Here is a 19,674-nt window from a genome sequence, read left to right as displayed (position 1 = left end):
CCAATAACGTTTGAAATTTTGTGTCAATAGCATTGACTGAAAATGACGTGGTCATGTCACAGAGTTTACAGTATTTGGCCAGTTCTGACAGAGATTCTGGCTGTCTTAAAATAACATCTTTCTTAATACTGTCTCTTAATCCATTGACAAGCAAGCTTACGAGAACTTTTTCTTCTAAGCCTTGTACATCAGTAGAAATTTTTAATGCTCTCGAGATATAATCATCACATGATTCATTTTCTCTTTGTTTAATAGCAATTAGATGATAATCTAATTCTTTAGTCTGAAATCGTTTAGCAAGTGCTTTGGTGAGTTCTTGATAATTAGATTTAATATCTTCGGTCAGATTATTGTAAAAATTCTCTGCATTGTCGGACAGGTAAAATGGAAGAACATTAGCGTATTCACCCCTATCAATGTTATTCATGCTACAAAATTTCTGAAATTTTGCCAGAAACGCTGGCAAACTATCATAGTCTCTGTCTGTAAAGCATGCTAACTTAATTATGTTTGGCTTAAACATTGTACCTCTTGGGTCCGAAGTCTGTGCGGTATGGAAGTTTCTCGCCGGTCGTTGCCCGTCTGCTGGAGAGTGGCCAGGTGCGGAAGGCGTCTGCCTACGTAAGTTAATATTGTCACTATTAGCACTTTGCGATGGAAAATTAGCACTATTAACACTAGGTGATGGGGTATTTAAGAAAAAGTTAGGTCTCTGCGAAATAACACTGGAAATTGGATCCTGTAGTCGTTCGTCGGGAAGGCACTGAAAATTACCATATGGCGGTGGTACTGGGTCGTACCGGAAATTGGATAATGGGTCGAGCAGCGATTCCTTCGGCGGGTCCTGCGTTAATGGCTGGAGTGTTGTTTCTTGGGTTTCTTCGGTGCCTGATGCATCGGATTGTAATGGGTGACTTTGAAATGGGCTGTCATGTATTGTTACTCTTCTGATTGTTTTGATAGAATTTAATTGTTTATGAAAATCTGAACGTAATTGTTTTTTACGACGTTTTTCACTTGCAACAAAATCTTCGGGAGTTTGTAAATAAGGTTTTGACTCACTTGATGATTTTGGAGTGTCTTGTTTTGATATGGTAGTTGATGGTTGAAATGGTTGCTCCGGAACTGTGGTGTCGTCAGGTGGGGATGTTGGTGGCGTCAATCGTGGCGGTAGAGTGGCTGATAGGCGAGAACGTAAATTGTAGTGAGGCATCTTGAAACATTTCTGACGATTTTTGTTGTGGAAAATGTTATTGTAAAGGAATTAAACTTTAGAACCTATTCTCCACCAGATATCGTACGTGCTTTTACTTGTTATTTCAATGTTCCTTGAAGTTTTCATTATTTCCATTTAATGTAATTGGTAACGGGATCTTCATTTACGTACGATACATTATTTAGTTCTTAATAATTAATTATTCTGTCCATTACGGTCTTAATGAATGTTGTATTTGTAGTGTTTCATTCTCAATTAGCATTAAATATTACCATTCTTCAATTTATGCGAATTAGCGTTAAGCGCTAATATCTTATGATCCATAATAGATGTAAATAATCAAAGAAGTCGACAGTGTAAACAGCCCATTTTATTCTCTGTAATATCCGGAAAAACACTGTGTTAATTTATTAAAACAAGATAAATATTCGCATGCATAAATATCATTTATAATATATACGTACATATGCAACGATATTGATTCTTTTTGTATATTAATAAACCACACAGAATATTGTTCAATTTCACTAACAGTTTTCAGGCATTAACATTATTTTGTTAAATCATAAAATAAAGAAATTATTTATTTATGAGAAGACAGTACTATTTGTTTTACTAATATGATACTTATAAAATAGCAATTATCATTAATACACAATATATATTTATTTGGATATTGTGCAGTCAAACAACTTTCCTAAATACTCTACATTGAATGTAGGTGAAACAAATTAAAGTAGTAAACAATAATTTAAGTATGAATATATTTATTTGCAGCAAACAATAATTTAGGTTTGAAAATAAATAAGTATCAACAGCTCACCTGTAATATCCGGAAAAACACTGTGGTGAGTCCCACACAGTGTTTTCTTAAATATTGTTTCAGATGCAACTTTCTGAAAACTGATCAGACTTTTCCTAATACGTTTCTCACGTGATCCTATGTGGTCTCACGTGGTACGCTGATTCACCTACTTTTTTATATTTGTTCGGGTCAAAGTTGTTAACCCTTGGTCATGGAACTTTCTAGAAGTTTCTACTGCTTACGTTTGCGTTCTTGATTTGGTAAACAATTTAGATTGGAATGTGCTATTCTTTGTTAGCTTAGTAAGCTGTTTTCTTATAGTACATCAATATGATAGAGTTTGTAGCTCACCTGGCACAAAAAGTATTCCGGTGTAGTTTTGTGAAAACTGGGCTTAATGCGTGATATGAACTGCGCAATTCCTTAAGTATTTTTAACAATGTACAATAGTTATTCGAAACAATATGCAATAGTTATTTTAAACAATATGCACTAGTTATTGTAAACAATATGTAATAATTATTTTAAAATTTTGTTAATTGAAATTAATTAAAACTTTATTAATTATGATTAATTAAAATTATTAAATAAGTTAAAGTGAAAATTTAAATATTACAAATATTTCATAAGATTGTGATTTTAATTGGATTACAGTTTAGTGCGCATGCACTTAATGAGATGGTAGCGACGGTGTGAAGAGCGGTCGATTGTAGTGACCGGTTGAATAACACACCCAATGGTGGTTCAGCCGTGAGATGCAATGAGTTCGTCGAGTAATGTAAATGTGGTAGGCTGTGTAGGTAGAATCAGAAGTCTCAATTTAGGGCCAATTCTGGTTGTTTGTAGGGAAGGTGTTAGTGTCTGTATCGGGTTAAGTTCCGAAACCAGGCGTGGAGGAGTTGTCGTCTATGCCTAAAGGAAAAGGCAAGGCGGAGGTGATTGTGTGGAGAATGCCATTTTCCATCTGATTAACAGGTGAAGGCAGAGCTCAGTTTGATGGTTCACTCTAACCTAGTAAAGCTTAGAGGAGCAAGATAGTTTCCGGTTTGGGAGTAGTAGAAATTATTGGAATGACAGGGCAGAATTATTTGCATGTTCGATTGAATGGTTCCTATATTGTTGAGAGTTTGCAGTGAGTATGAAGAGATTGTATGTTGATGGATCGGCAACAACTTTTTGAAACAAAAGAATCTGTCTTGAATTACAATAATCTTTCAGTTACTTTGCAGTATATTGCGTGTCGGATAATACAATACTACATACAAGAGTAAGTATCCTATGCAACCTTTCCTTTCCAAAAAGTACTCAGAAGTTGAAAAGGCAAAGTATGGTTTTAGAAAAACTGTCTATTATTATGATGTCCTTAATAGTCGACCATGATTGCTGAGTGGTAATTGGTGAAGACGTGATTACACATTTAGCTTTCAGAACAACTGTGAACCATCCCTTAAAAATTATTGACGTAAGGTACTCACAAATTGAAAGGCAAAGTATGGTTTTAGATATACTGGCAAATGTTATGATGCCCTTAATGGTCGACCATGATTGCTGAGTGGTAATTGGTGAAGGCGTGATGACACATTTAGCTTTCAGAGCAACTGTGAACCATACCTAAAAAAGTATTAACTCCTATATTTGTATAAAGTTGTGGTTTGTAAATGTGTGGAATGTGGATTGACCTAATTGTCGGCACTAAACGTTGATATGGGATAAATTAATGATATGAACCGGGATTCAGATGTTAAATTGATAAGTGTGTGCGAATGTTTGATGGGTATAAATGTGGTTATCTTAGTGACTGTTTTGTTATTGATGCTATCCCAAAGAAAACATAAGATTGGATAAGGGTTGTGAGTTATGTTAGGAGTACATTGCAAGGTCGAACATAACCTTGCTGGAGAGGCCATCGTCATCTCTGGTTCAGAGGTGGAGGCAGAAGCTCCAGTCGAGGTAATACCGTAGTCTCGGCAGGTGGACGGTGCTGATGGTTCTGCTCTCCTCTGAGGTTGAGGACTCCGGTTGAATGTTGGGCAGTGTAGATGGCAAGGAGGTGAGGGTGACATGGGAGTTGGCTCCAACCGGAGAGGACACAAGACTCAGTCTCTCAGAGATGGAGGTGGATATTCCGGTTGGAGGATGAGGTGGAGGTGAGAGAGATGGATGTAGTCCCAGAGTCTGGGAGGGTCCAGTTTGAGAATGAGGTGAAGGTGAGAGAGATGGCCGTAGTCCCAGAGTCTGGGAGGGTCAGGTTGGAGGATTATGTGGAGGTGAGAGAGATGGCCGTAGTCCCAGAGTCTTGAAGGGTCACGTTTGAGGATGAGGTGGAGGTGAGATAGATGGCCGTAGTCCCAGAATCTGGGAGGGTCAGGTTGGAGGATTAGGTGGAGGTGAGAGAGATGGCCGTAGTCCCAGAGTCTGGAAGGGTCAGGTTGGTGGATGAGTCGGAGGTGAGAGAGATGGCCGTAGTCCCAGAATCTGGGAGGGTCCAGTTTGAGGGGGATATGGAGGTGGTGGGAAGATGGTGTGGTCTGAGAGTGGGAGTGGCCTAGGAATGCGGCCCTGTCCGCATTGGGTTGTCACTTTCACTGGAGCCACACATTAAGTAATCGGTCATGCGGACCCAGTGGGCTCGTACACCGGCAAGGGGGGAACTAAAGTGGTGAATGGATTGGTGTGGTTTTGACCAGATTTCTGGTGGGTCATGTTGGGGAAGGGATATGAGCTGTGTGGTGTAATATATGGTGTAACCTAGGGACGGGCAGCTCAGTCGGTGGCAATAAATAATTTTAATATTATCCTGATGACTTAAATGCCTTTGATTTGGTTACGTATTAAAAACATTATAGGGTTTAACCTGAGACGGGGATTGGAAAGCTAAATTGGGCTAGGGAGGGGGGCTTGTTAGAACGGGGAGGAGTGTGGTGGAGACCGGGTTGACTTGACCGTCTGGACCCCAAATGCGGTGACTTCTGGTAAATAGTCTTCAGTTCGGGTTCTGCTATTCTTAGACGATTATGTTGTATTAACGTTCTCCTTGGAAATCCAAGATGTCCTGGGTGATCCTCAGTGCAAGTGATCCAAGCCAGCGACAGAGCGTAAGTACAGCTAATTATCTATTGTCTGATTTACAATAATGGAATGTCTTTAGTGCCTCCAAACCATGTGTCCACAAGCCCCAAACAAACAGCAACAAACCGGAAGTAGGCTATTGGATGTTTATTTGATTTTGAAAATAACTCTGTCTCCCAGGCTCCTATGTAGGTCGATGCGTAATTCATTCCTAAGTGCGATCCTATAGCAGTTCCTTCATTTTGCATGTAGTGGTCTCCATTGAATGAAATGGTGTTGTTATTTAGAACAGTGTCCATCATTGTGATCATGTCGTTGGTTGGTACTTCCGGTTGCACTCGCCGATTATATATAAACAAACACGCTGTATTTATTTTTTGCCGAAGCTTTCGACCTCACGGTCTTCATCAGCGGCCATTTTTTATTTTCAGATGTTTTATTATGAACGGAAATGACGTCGTGCATCTCCGGCGTCAACGTTGTTTACGCGCCCTTTTATTAATGTTTATTCTTGCACGTTGATGCCATATGGTCGGTATGTCCTTAGTTTTGACTTCCACAATTGCTCCATGGTTTTGCGGTACTCGTCCGACCCGCTGAGTTTTTCGAGTCCCATTATTTGGAAATCATCCATGGAATGTCCGTCTGTGTAGAAAATTTCAGCTACCGGGCCACTGTGCTGTGTGCGAATACGCGACAGATTCAATAGATGTCGCTGGTACAGAGTTCCGCCGGTCTCTCCCACGTACACGAACCTGCGACAGCGACGACAGTTGACCGCGTACACAACATTGGATGATTTGCATTCAACATTGTTTCTGACGCTGTACTTCCTGCCGCTGGGATCTGTGAAATATTCCGCCTTCATCATGTACGGCAAATGGCGCATATCTGCGCCCCACAGTATGACATGGATTCATATTTATTTGCGTGCGTTGCAAGAGAAGGTCCGGTTAGCTCACTTGTTTATACCGAAGCTGTAATCTTCGACATATTTCGCGTTGGAGTCTGTTCAGCAGGTCGCGGAGATAGTCTTCTCTGAAGACGCCAAATACTGATAATAACCAGGATACTGGCTCGAAATGGGCCTGAGAATTTTAATGTATTTGACCTTAGATAAAGAACCTCGCTGTGGGAAAACCAAGGCTTCCTTGAGTTAGGCCGATATACATGTACATATAGGTTAAATTGAACGATCTCTGGATCAACATCGCGTTGCATTAATAAGTCTGCCTTACATCAAACGCGATTATTTAATTAAATGTACCACATCAACTATTCAGTTTGTATTTATGTAATGTATTTCATTTGTAATTAGTCAGGTAACGGCACAGCTTTTTTAAATTGTATAAACTATAAACGTACACACCATGAACGTCATTAGGAAATGAGGGATTGCAAACAAAATTATTGTTTGAGGCAAAATATCAAAATAATTGTATTATAAATTATATAATCGTATTATGCCAATATGCATTTTGTAATTCAGACCGTTAGTGTAATAAATAATTATAATGTATTTCTAATGCGTATGAGGATACTCACCTCAGTCAGTTAGCAAACATAAAATGTTCATAAAGACAATAAATAATTTACAAAGAAACACTAGCTTCTTAAATGCTGTCAATGATTAAGGCGCTACAATACTACTTAGAGAGCCCGTTCTAAAATGCTTAAAATAATTTCCCGCTTCAAGTCTACGTTAATATCAACGATATTACGAAAAGAGTCTCGCATTACAATGCTACGAAAATTGACCAAAGATCCATAGAACAACATTCCGCAATACTACACAAACAATCCCGCGATACAATATTACCAATGTAGTCGAGCGCTGCCATGGCTGCATTACAACGAGAAAGTCCCTCGCTGCAATACGATAGAAAAGGTCCAGTAATATCGATGTGATAGACTCTCGCGCTAAAATAAATATATAAAGCCCCGTGCCCCTATACTACAGATTGAGCTCCACGTTACAATACTACAGAAAGAGTCCTGCGCTACACTCCTGTAGCCTGAAGAAGGCGCTAAACGACTATAGGAATATTACAACTCTACAATATTAAAGAAACACCCTCCCCCCGCCACAATAATATACAAATCAATACTACAGAAAGAGTCCTGCGCTACACTCCTGTAGCCTGAAGCAGGCGCTAAACGACTATAGGAATATTTCCGCTCTACAATATTAAAGAAACACCCCCCCCCCGCGCCACAATAATATACAAATCACCCCGCGCTATAATTCTAAAGAAAGAGACACTCGCTACAATATTAAATAAACAAAACCGGCGCCACAATAGTCTAAGAAGAGCCCCGCTATACAATATTATAGAAAGAGACCCGAACTACAATTTTATAGAATTAGACCCGCGCTACAATAATACAGAAAGAGTACCGCGCTACAATATTACAGACAGAAACTACAATCTACAATATTATAGAAAAAGCCCTGCGATACAATATTACAGAAAGAGTCCCGGGCTACAATATTACAGAATAAGCCCCGCGCTACAATATTACAGACCGACCTCCACGCTAAAATACTATCGACAGAATCCAGAGTAATACTACTATATCAAGAGTCAGTCGCTTAAATGCAATGGAAATATATACAGATAGATAGATAGACTTTTATTTTCCTCCATTCACGGAGAGCATAACATATAATACAAGCAAGGAATTACAATAAAGTATATACACACGCATGAGATCATAAATGAAACAACTCAATACATTCAATTAGATTATTTACAAAGATAAGTATAACTAACTATGTAGATGATAAATAATTGTTAATTCCTAATGAGAATAATCACATTGAAATAATAATTAAAATCATATTTTGTTCAGTGTAACTTATTCGCCGAGGATATGTCTTAAAACGAAAGCGAAAATAAAGACATAATAGACGAATATACTTAACATGTGTCATAGGTTTTGCCTTCCACGGAAGGCTGCTATATAGTGTTAAAATACACTAATATAGATTGGATAGACATGTCAACATATGTGTAAAAAACAAAAAAAAAACACACAAAACCTGGCTCAGAGCGTCTAACACTAGTTCAGGATGCAAACAGCAGCCTTGCACAATATAAAATGCACAAAATATGAGTCAACAGTTTCAGATATCATTTTCAGCAACGATGCACTTTGTTCTAAGCCACTTAAGTGGATGAAGCGCGAGAATTCCGTTATACCGATGCATTCAATTAGAGTTGTCCATAAATGTTTTCGCTTATCCTCTAACAGGTGGCAATAACACAACTTATGAATTACGAGATTAACGGTTTTCAGGCAACAATGTCTGCATTCTCGTACATACTGTCTCGACACAAACATACCAATGCTATTCAATATAGTTTTACACACGTTAATTATTCTTGGGTTGTCTTTTGCTACTCTCCATAGAGGGGAGTAATTATTGGAGTCTATTACATGCACAGTTACTCCCCATTGATCGTTGCCTTTGATGCGACTCTGTATTTCGTTCGTAATGTTCATTACGACTTTTCGCGCAACTATTTTTTTCCATTCTCGCTTTGTGGGGAAATTTCCATCCTGGACGTATGATCGTAAGACGTTCATTAAGTCGTACTTTTGTAGTATCCTGTATGCATCAGGGATATATCTGATGCATTGGCCTTCTAGTTCAATGTGACATATAAGTCTATTATTGAAGATATCTTTCGCTAGGTATTTAGGATTCAATCTGCATATTTGGCCGAAAAATGTTAGTTTTCTGATTTCCAGTTCATTCACTATCGGGACGTTATTAAGGGTTGACAGGCAATAATCTGTTGAGATGCTTCTGTCATACCCTTGCATGTGTTTCAGGCAAAAGTTATGTGCAATAGAAAGTTGAACAAGATCACTTTGTGAGTTGTTGTTCCATAGCTCACAGCCATATAGGGCCTTTGGGATAACGGATGAGTTGAATATCGTTAAGAGAGTTGGTGGACTCAGTCTTTCAGGCGATACCCCTTTTGAGCACAAGCTCATGTATGTTCCTCGCAGTCGCACGCATGCATCATGAATCGCATTATTAGTGGTCAGAAGAGAGTTGCATTCAATACCAAGATGGGTATACTTGTCGCTAGCGGGCAGACGATCATGTCCTAGATAGAAGGTTGAAGTCTCTTCTGTCTTCTTATTATAGACTAGTACTGAGCACTTCGATGCGTTATAAAGAAACCTCCACCTGTTTGCATATTCATAGCAAATCTTAAGCATCCTCTCCAGTCCATTTTTAGAGTATGATATTTGCACCATATCATCGGCCACAGTAGGCGAAGCCATATTTATGTCATAAATGCACAGGCCATCACCACTCTCTTCAAGTTTCTCTATCAGGCCATTTATGTATATAAGGTACAGCAGCGGCGAACTTTTGCCTCCCTGACGGGTTCCTTGCCCGATCGGTAGTGGTTCCGAGATCAATCCTCGATGGCGTACGCGGCTTGTTGAATTTCGATACATTTCACGAAGTGCGAGAAGGGTGTTAGTATCAATGACTGGATCAGGATCATAAACACCGGAAATTGATAAGAGTTTATGAAATAGTCCATCGTGCCATACCCTGTCAAAGGCCTAAGAATCACACCACACTTCTAAAGAAAGGATCACGCGCAATAGTACTATATAAAAAGCCCCGCGCTATTATACTGTGGAAACAATTCCGCGCACCAATACTATAAAAAGAGTCCAGTGATAAATACTTAAAACAGAGTCATAACAATATAATAGAACAAACCCCGCGCTACAATATTATAGAAAGAGCGGCCTCCTACAATAGTATAGACAATGCCCCGCGATACAATTCTACAGAAAGAGCCCGTGCTACAATTCTACTGAAAGAGCCTCTCGTTACAATAATACAGAAATAACCCCGCGCTGTAATATTATAGAAAGAGTACAGCGCTACAATACTAGAAAAATAACTCTTCGCTACAACACTGCAAACAGAACCCCGCGCAACAATACTACAGAATGAACCGCGTGCTACATCATTATAGAAATAACCCCGCGCTTCGATATTATAACAATAGTCTGCACTAAATAAGTATATAAAGATCCCCGAATTACAAATACACTCAATTAAAATCGGTGACTAGATCCATGAGAGATGCAGTTTCTTATAAAGATTACGGCTTATCGTTGAACGACTAGATCCATGAGAGATGCAGTTTCTTATAAAGATTACGGCTTATCGTTGAACGACTAGATCCATGAGAGATGCAGTTTCTTATAAAGATTACGGCTTATCGTTGAACGACTAGATCCATGAGAGATGCAGTTTCTTATAAAGATTACGGCTTATCGTTGAACGACTAGATCCATGAGAGATGCAGTTTCTTATAAAGATTACGGCTTATCGTTGAACGACTAGATCCATGAGAGATGCAGTTTCTTAAAAAGATTATGGCTTATCGTTGAACGACTAGATCCATGAGAGATGCAGTTTCTTATAAAGATTACGGCTTATCGTTGAACGACTAGATCCATGAGAGATGCAGTTTCTTATAAAGATTACGGCTTATCGTTGAACGACTAGATCCATGAGAGATGCAGTTTCTTATAAAGATTATGGCTTATCGTTGAACGACTAGATCCATGAGAGATGCAGTTTCTTATAAAGATTACGGCTTATCGTTGAACGACTAGATCCATGAGAGATGCAGTTTCTTATAAAGATTACGGCTTATCGTTGAACGACTAGATCCATGAGAGATGCAGTTTCTTATAAAGATTACGGCTTATCGTTGAACGACTAGATCCATGAGAGATGCAGTTTCTTATAAAGATTATGGCTTATCGTTGAACGACTAGATCCATGAGAGATGCAGTTTCTTATAAAGATTACGGCTTATCATTGAACGACTAGATCCATGAGAGATGCAGTTTCTTATAAAGATTATGGCTTATCGTTGAACGACTAGATCCATGAGAGATGCAGTTTCTTATAAAGATTATGGCTTATCGTTGAACGACTAGATCCATGAGAGATGCAGTTTCTTATAAAGATTACGGCTTATCGTTGAACGACTAGATCCATGAGAGATGCAGTTTCTTATAAAGATTACGGCTTATCGTTGAACGACTAGATCCATGAGAGATGCAGTTTCTTATAAAGATTATGGCTTATCGTTGAACGACTAGATCCATGAGAGATGCAGTTTCTTATAAAGATTATGGCTTATCGTTGAACGACTAGATCCATGAGAGATGCAGTTTCTTATAAAGATTACGGCTTATCGTTGAACGACTAGATCCATGAGAGATGCAGTTTCTTATAAAGATTACGGCTTATCGTTGAACGACTAGATCCATGAGAGATGCAGTTTCTTATAAAGATTACGGCTTATCGTTGAACGACTAGATCCATGAGAGATGCAGTTTCTTATAAAGATTACGGCTTATCGTTGAACGACTAGATCCATGAGAGATGCAGTTTCTTATAAAGATTACGGCTTATCGTTGAACGACTAGATCCATGAGAGATGCAGTTTCTTATAAAGATTACGGCTTATCGTTGAACGACTAGATCCATGAGAGATGCAGTTTCTTATAAAGATTACGGCTTATCGTTGAACGACTAGATCCATGAGAGATGCAGTTTCTTATAAAGATTACGGCTTATCGTTGAACGACTAGATCCATGAGAGATGCAGTTTCTTATAAAGATTACGGCTTATCGTTGAACGACTAGATCCATGAGAGATGCAGTTTCTTATAAAGATTACGGCTTATCGTTGAACGACTAGATCCATGAGAGATGCAGTTTCTTATAAAGATTACGGCTTATCGTTGAACGACACCAAGCTTAATTGAAACCGATCTTTCAAAACATATTACGATTTAAATATTAAACCTCTATGAAATGCTACCGTTTTATTGTGAAACTGTATCAAACTCTTCGTCGAAGTAATGCTTCCCAAACAGGTAAACGGTAGCCACTGCATTAACACGTTATAAGTCCCATCAGGCTCGAATGATTTTCAGTTTGTAGCGTTTTGTATACTTTGCACATGTGTGTGTATTTTTCTTTCCATACGTTACAGTTTAATACATAGTTTATAGTCAAACACGAACAAGTTAGTATATTTAAATAAAAAGCATATTACTTACATACGTTTTATAACCCAATTATCGGAGCGTGGTGGCTATAACGTCTGGGATTACACGGAGGTTAAAAAGTTAGTGTGACTGTGATTTACAAGTGTCTAACTTTTCTGTTATTGATAGGGGAAGTAACCACTTGGACATGCTCGTCTGATTACGAAGTGTATAGTTTAAGCGAACTAAATATGATATTATAATTAACTATTTTTTTCCAATTACGTTCTTTATGGTTAGGATTTATTATTTACGCGTATGAGTTCTACGTGAAACGCGAAGGTTCTGTAGAAGTTAAAGTATACCGCTGTTTAACTAATTGTATATAGTTTGAAATCGATGGTGACCTCTTTCATTGTAAAAGGAACATAGAAATATTTCGGTGTAATATAAGTCTATGTTTATTTTGCCTGTGCTGGGATTATAAATGGATTATAAATAGTGCGATGTTTCGTAAACTGTAATTAATGCGGTGGTAAGATAAAAAAACACCCATATTTATAGTTACTTACATATAAGTATGCATTTCTAAAATTAACCGGCTCTTACTCCAAGGGGATTCCCCTCACGGTATTGAAATTGTTGTTTGAGTTATAAAAATGACTAATGTCAACGTTCATCCTGCATGGCGGATTGCAGAATGAGTTACGTTGAGATGTTCCATGAGATGATTTTGTTTTATTAGCCTGCGTTCCGAAATAAATAAGTGTTTAAGTTTGCGTGTTTATTGCAAATGTTGGACCTATGACGTTAAAATTGCATCTTGGATTTAAATTCACAATTGAGCTGACGAACGAAGAGATTTGTGCTGTAATCAATCGAAATTGGTAAGGTTGATCCGGATTATAGTAGGTATTGTGTTCAAAATAACATGCTATAATCGAGGACTAAATGCACGTTATTTGTAAATTAGTAATACTCGCCACATTGAAGTTTTCTTGTTTAGAACAGCGAAAGTTTAAATCAATATTAAAAGCCCATTACCAATCAAAATCAACGAATAGTGTGTGCAAAATATCGAAACATAAAGTAAACACATAACACATTAATATTTCTTCTAGCAATAGCCAAAATGTCAACGCAAGCTCTAGTCTGGTAGCATAGGTTGACGCGATACAAAATGCTCGTTATTATATCTGTGTGTGAAAATATATTCATTGTTAATTGCCCGCCACCTTATCCGAACATTTACGAGCTAACGCGAGACTTGCTTCGCGACAGTGTCGGAAAAACGACGTATTCATGAGAATACGTCGGGTTAACTTTATTTTACGAACTTTTTTGCAAAGCATTTGTTGAATTTGAGCATTTAAGCTACTTTACCATACTCCAAATTATGTTGATAGCTATGTAAATAGGAACATTGACTGTTCTATGTTCGATGTGTTTTGTCCTACTATGGGCGTTACGGAGATTACTTACTAATAGCAATTGCACTAGCCGGTCCGATTCGGTATGAATTGAGTAACGGTTTGCAAATGTGTAAACACAATTTTAAGATCTAGTTGATGAAGTACTATATTGAATCGGCAAGTTCACGGATTTAGAATACAATTTCCTGGTAGCGAAGTTGACGGAATGAAGATTACAAAAAATCCAGGTTACGCAAGTCCAAGTACACTGCTTAACGAATTGATATTAATTATAAAAAACATAAATTCTATAATATTGATTTTCATTTACCACACACTCCATGATAGTTTTTGTCACTCATCGAACCGTCTCGGTTGTTAACGGTTCAGCAACAGGGACCATCGCGCCGGGTCGGCGTTCTATTGGGAATAATTTATGTTGCGGCCTGGAGGTAAGTTTGCGCAAGTTTGAAATGTGATGAGTGCCGGTGAATCTGTTTATTTGTGGGTTTAACCGTGATTGTAGATCCGTTCTTTATGATGACTTTGACAAGAGTGGAATTAAAGATCATCTGGAGATAATAGCGGAATATTTGTCATACTAAGACTGTTTAGCTTACGTTGATTTCTGACGGTCTTTATTTTCGTTTTATGTCTGAATTTTGTTTCGGTTTGCATCTTACGACTTTGTCCTTTGCTCTTATAAAAACTTCATCGTTTTTCGCAAGAGATCTGTTAACTGGAATGGTGTGCTGAGGCAATTTCAAATTAAGTTTCCCCGTTCTCGTCTATTCCGTATTGCTGTCTTGAGAGGCTTCCTGACTGATTCAGCCAGACCGTTGACTTGTGAAGTTGAACTCTGTTCGTCTATTCATTAAAATATTGGGTTTTAAACGGCGCTACGTTGTCCGATTTTAATATGCTTTGAATGTATTTGTAGAGAATATTGCCCCAATTGGAAATATCACTGTATGGGCATTCTACGTAGTTCGGTCGAATAGGACGAACACAACTCGACCGAGTTTGCATATACGTTTAATATTTTGATTTACAAGTCCACAAGGCATGTTAAACAAACAATGATGTATACGGGTCTACTTTGGGAGGTCCCATGTCTGTAAGAAAACAACGCCGAACTCTACCGCTATCAAAAGTTAAGTGTTTCCAGACTGGTTAATTTACACAATTAATCTGGAATAAATATTATCAAACAAGTTCAAATCGTATCGTGAACGCATTCCCAAATTTCAATTCAAATTTATGTGTGACTACATGCGGGCTAGAGGTATTCAATTATACTTATATTTTTATTAATTGCATACAAGGGCGTTTACATGCATAATTGCCGTGCATATAGCTATTCGAACAGGCAAAAATCGTAATGATAAGTATGCTCTGTTATCAACCTTAACTTTAACACGTAATAAACCATATTCGTGGTAACGACAATCTAATCATTGTTACTGTGTAATTATGTATATGTTTACATTTGTAGTTTACGAATTGACCCATGTACTGCGTGACAGGCAGATACGTTTCTGATAAGTTGGAATCGGCTTAAGTAAGAATATAATGATCATTGCGTAATCCCCGTTATATAACTACCGCTATACAAAGTCTTGAAAAAACGTGTACCACAAATTGGTACTTTATTTTTCGATGTTGTTATGTGATCCGCCACAGACACGTACCGTCGATAAATAGGTTGTTTGTCAGTGATTGTGAATATCACGATATATTTGATATGGCATCAATAAAACGCCGTAGTATCTCACAGGTGCTGGTAGTTGCGGTTATTTATGCTTGTGCAATTAAGATTGGACCGGTCGAAATTGACAGAAAGTGTACGTAATCTTCGGTAAAACAGATTGTGTTGTTTGCTTTCATTAGGTGTATTGAACATCAATCGGAAATCTATCGGCGATATTTCACTGTGAAGTTGTATGCTATCAATCATAATCGACTAATGTCAAGTCGGGCAGTTGTGTGTATCATCTGTGTGCCTGAACATTGCTTTTAGGGATTTATGGCATGTGAGTAATGTGAAGTTTAACCCGATCTTGTGCAGACGAACGTGTTTGTATCCGAAGACACATGCCGATGTGTCGCGTTCTTTTTGTAAATATTGTTGTCAGGGTTTCATGCACGGCTTCCATACGCAACGATTCAGTTTGCATGGATCAATATCGAAAAATAAGCTACTGGACTAGCATCCAATTATTCAAGTTAGCAGCTAACATGTTGAGATCCATGTTTCGTATGGCGTGTTCATGTGTCGTGTAACTTTCACTTGAGGCTAATTCGCAATGAGCCCGAAAAAGGTGTTTTTCTGTTACGGTCAGAACGATATTAGCATATAAGTGTCCATGGTAAATGATCATTGTAAAATTACATGGCACCTGCGAACATAATGCGATTATTAAACAACTTCCAAAATAAATTAAAAAGCAGCACAAATACATAACCGATTGGATATCATTTTATGTTCTCAGTGCATGTTGAAAGTTAACTTATATTCACTCGGCATTTCACCGATAGAAAACTGTAATTATAATATCATATAATTAATTTTATAAATAATTATTCATAAGCATCAATATGTACTATATGTTTAACAGATATAGTGTTGCAGCTACTTTTTAATGTTTTTTTTTATTACGTACATAATATTGTTAGTATTTTGCAGGACGACATCTGAAAACTCTTGATTAAACTAGCTGCGTGGTGGTCCCCATGCCATATCAGTCCAAGTCGTGTGCGAGACTCCAGATTTTGAACATCCCGCGCTGGAGAACAACCTTATCATCGGTCACGGACAAGGTTTTATATTGCCTCTTAGTTTATAAAGTAATTATAATGATATTATCTTTCAATGGATTCTGACGTAAAATTTATTCACGTATTTAAGCCATGATATCGTAAAGAAACAATAGGAAAATGCATTGAATATACCTCCACGTTAATTCGACCATCGCATCAGGTAAGCACTTATTAGTAGCAATACATTTCCCGACTTCGCAGAATTTATAATTGTACAATTTGTTTAGTTCGTGGTTTCGAACACACCGTGTATGGTATAGTACAATATAAGTAAATTAACATTCGATATAAATGTACTACCATTTATTGCAACGGTTGGGATATATACGAAGCCGTGCAACGAATTTTTTTCTGTCAGAAAACCATTCATTCCCTATTTAATGACGCCATGTTGTTAAATAATGTAGAGTTATTTCACTCCCATATCACCTTGCTAGGTGCATATGCGAGGTATCTTAAACACGATCGGACGCCATCTCATTCGCTTTTTTAAATTGAAAAGTAATTCAATCAGATTGGTTAACGTCAATTCGCATTAATTCAAGTCATTTATATGCTACAGGCATGTCATGGATAACCAGTTTATATCATATATGCATATGTATTCCAAATTATTATTTACTAATTCATATTTCTTGACCATTAACTGAATTATTACAAACATTCTTCTTCATGTAAGATCATCAAAGATCTTACTTCAGCACTGTATATATGGCTGAAGGTGGCGCGAGACGTAACGATCCAGGAGGGTTCCCTGGACAGAGCAGTGTGTCCAGCCGACAAGACTTGGTAAAATGACATTTCGAATGTAGTTTGTTTCAAATTTAAAATGATATTTTTCGCATTGTTTTCCCGTCAGATGTCGGCACCATCCCCCTATGATGTTAACGGCTTTAAGACGAAATACCAACGTTAAACTTATTATGCATGTCACTTAGTAGTCCAAAAATTAAATACGGGCCTTCTAAAAACTATTTAAGCACACATTTAACACACCCGTTCTCGGGAATCTTCTTAATTCAAATTAGTATTGCCTACACATTGCAAAGTACGATACAATTTCTTTTGCAAAACTAATGTGCTTCAGAATGTTAACTAATATTAATTAAGAACTGTTTTCATATCATAATCAAGCTGCTGTATTTTACCAAAATACGTTAAAACTATACATAATTATGTTAAATTATGCAGCGCAAATTAAGTCAATTTTAAATTCATATCAATATGTATAAAGTGAAGTGTAATGTTGTAACAATTTCAGATGATAGAGATTCCTTAAGTATCAATACATTTTAAAAATGTATCGACCTTACGTTTTCGTATATTTTTCGAGTGTCTGCATTTAAACCCTGTTAATTTAATCGATTTACTCGCTTATGGTTGGCAATTATTGTATCGAATAATCCACAAGCAAACATACACATGAACACTCAATCTATTGTCAAGAATTATTGCTTTTAAATTGATCACACCGGATTGCCGAAGAAAGCGTATTTGGCATGTTTAGGGATCATACCTTATGCTAAGTAGTTTTGTGTACATTCAACATGCGTGTTAGATGTACATTATTGTCCACTTTTCATATAATATAAGTAGATATAATGATAAATTGAACATGTATCCACATTTTGGTATTGCAGATTTGGTAGACGACTACCCATAGCATGTTATTTAAGACATATATCATGTGCCTAATTATTGGATAAATATTTTAGGTTCAATTGGAAAATGCTTTCATTGAGACATGCACTGTAATGAGCTGGCTCGGCTATGGGCCGGACATCACATAGGCCCGGAGAGAGGCATACATGGAGTACGGCAGGCTAATGTCTGCATGGTTCAGAGGAGCGGCACCGATAACGTTTCTTGTAACGGGTAGCAAGGCTGAGGGTCTGAGCTGCTTCCTGGAAAGTGATATAGACTTAATGTTCGTACACAACAGTGTCATTTGCATAGAAGATGGTGTTAATGCTCATCACTTTCCTAGAGAGATAACCGTTTTTAGATCATACAGTCGTATGACTTACTCCGGACACTGTAGACTAATACTAGAGAGACGCGGTACAATGACTTACCTGGCAGAAGCCGATGCGTTGTGTGATGATGGGTATGGTAGAGAACTCCTGAGCAGTGATTTATATGTACTTAACTTTTCGAACGTTATGTTTTCGGAAGACATTGTGCATCATCATCGTTCGGGGCCGTCAACGCCAAGTACAATGTACGGTTCATTACACAAAGACTTAGTTAGTGCATTTCGCTATTACTGCCTCGACATCCTGTCAAAATGGGCCGCAAGACCTCGCCACTGGCCGCCATCGGAAGTCGTTCATCAGGTCGTATCACTTGGGGCATTTCTTACGCCCGTTGTATTTAAAGGAAGGGAATATCAACATGTTGAATGGAGAGTTTATTCAACAATGGGAGAATCGAACTAGTAAAAAATCTTAATGAAACTCAAATTAAATTGTATGTTTTATTGAAAATGGTAAAAAACGATGTTTTAAATCCACGTAAGAAAGAAGTTTCGTCGTACATGTTGAAAAACATTGTTTTATGGATGGCAGAAAACAATCATCAGTCCTTGTTTCACGAAAGAAGTATGTTACACTGGTTACATGGAGGATTGGGTGCGCTAAGAGTTGCATTAGTCACCCGAGAGCTGCCGTATTATATGATTACAAATAGAAATTTGATGACCGCATGTGCACTGGAAGAAAAACAACAGCGTACATGGATAGTAACGATTACAGAAATGATGGATGAGGGTCCCTGGATGATCCTGAGACTTCCAAAGATACGACAAGCACTCATTGCACATCCTGAACCATTCCGATGGTACACCAGGAGGAGAACGGCGATGGAGTTGCTGAGGCTCATGATCATGAACAGACTCCTCCGATCCATGGATGAGAACTGGGTGTTTGACGAGCCAGATGTTACACTGCAGACATTAATGAGACCAATGGACGAGATTGTAAGAGAGGTTTACCTGAGGATGATTATGGTCGGGAGTCGTGTTAACAACCTGAAGGATGTTCATGAAAGAATGTTGATGTAAAACGTGTACGGTTATAGATTAACCAGTTACTAGGCATGTATAACACTCTTGTGTAAATTGTGAGTTCTTTCATCCTCTGAAGTAACAAAGAGCATTGTTGAGAAGAATGTGATATTTCAACGACTTCACGGAATTATTTGGTCATTAATGGATGTTACTTGCAATTGTTTGAAAATGTGAGCAAACTGTTTTACAATTGTCGTGTTGACAGTCGGCTGTAACCTTTACCAGA

The 19,674-nt window shown here is 37.9% G+C and overlaps 2 protein-coding genes and 1 long non-coding RNA gene across 4 annotated transcripts in view; 1 reads left to right on the top strand and 2 right to left on the bottom strand.

Moving 5' to 3' along the window:
• The window catches only part of LOC127869465 (uncharacterized), a 314,131-nt gene that overhangs the window by 188,812 nt on the left and 105,645 nt on the right, over positions 1–19,674 (bottom strand). The gene's annotated exons all lie outside the window — the stretch shown is intronic.
• The window catches only part of LOC127869500 (uncharacterized), a 293,685-nt gene that overhangs the window by 206,173 nt on the left and 67,838 nt on the right, over positions 1–19,674 (top strand). The gene's annotated exons all lie outside the window — the stretch shown is intronic.
• The window catches only part of LOC127869464 (uncharacterized), a 239,366-nt gene that overhangs the window by 188,812 nt on the left and 30,880 nt on the right, over positions 1–19,674 (bottom strand). The gene's annotated exons all lie outside the window — the stretch shown is intronic.

This window comes from Dreissena polymorpha, chromosome 2 (assembly GCF_020536995.1).
Source record: "Dreissena polymorpha isolate Duluth1 chromosome 2, UMN_Dpol_1.0, whole genome shotgun sequence".
Lineage (NCBI taxonomy): Eukaryota > Metazoa > Mollusca > Bivalvia > Myida > Dreissenidae > Dreissena > Dreissena polymorpha.
This window is presented reverse-complemented; position numbering and strand designations above follow the sequence as displayed.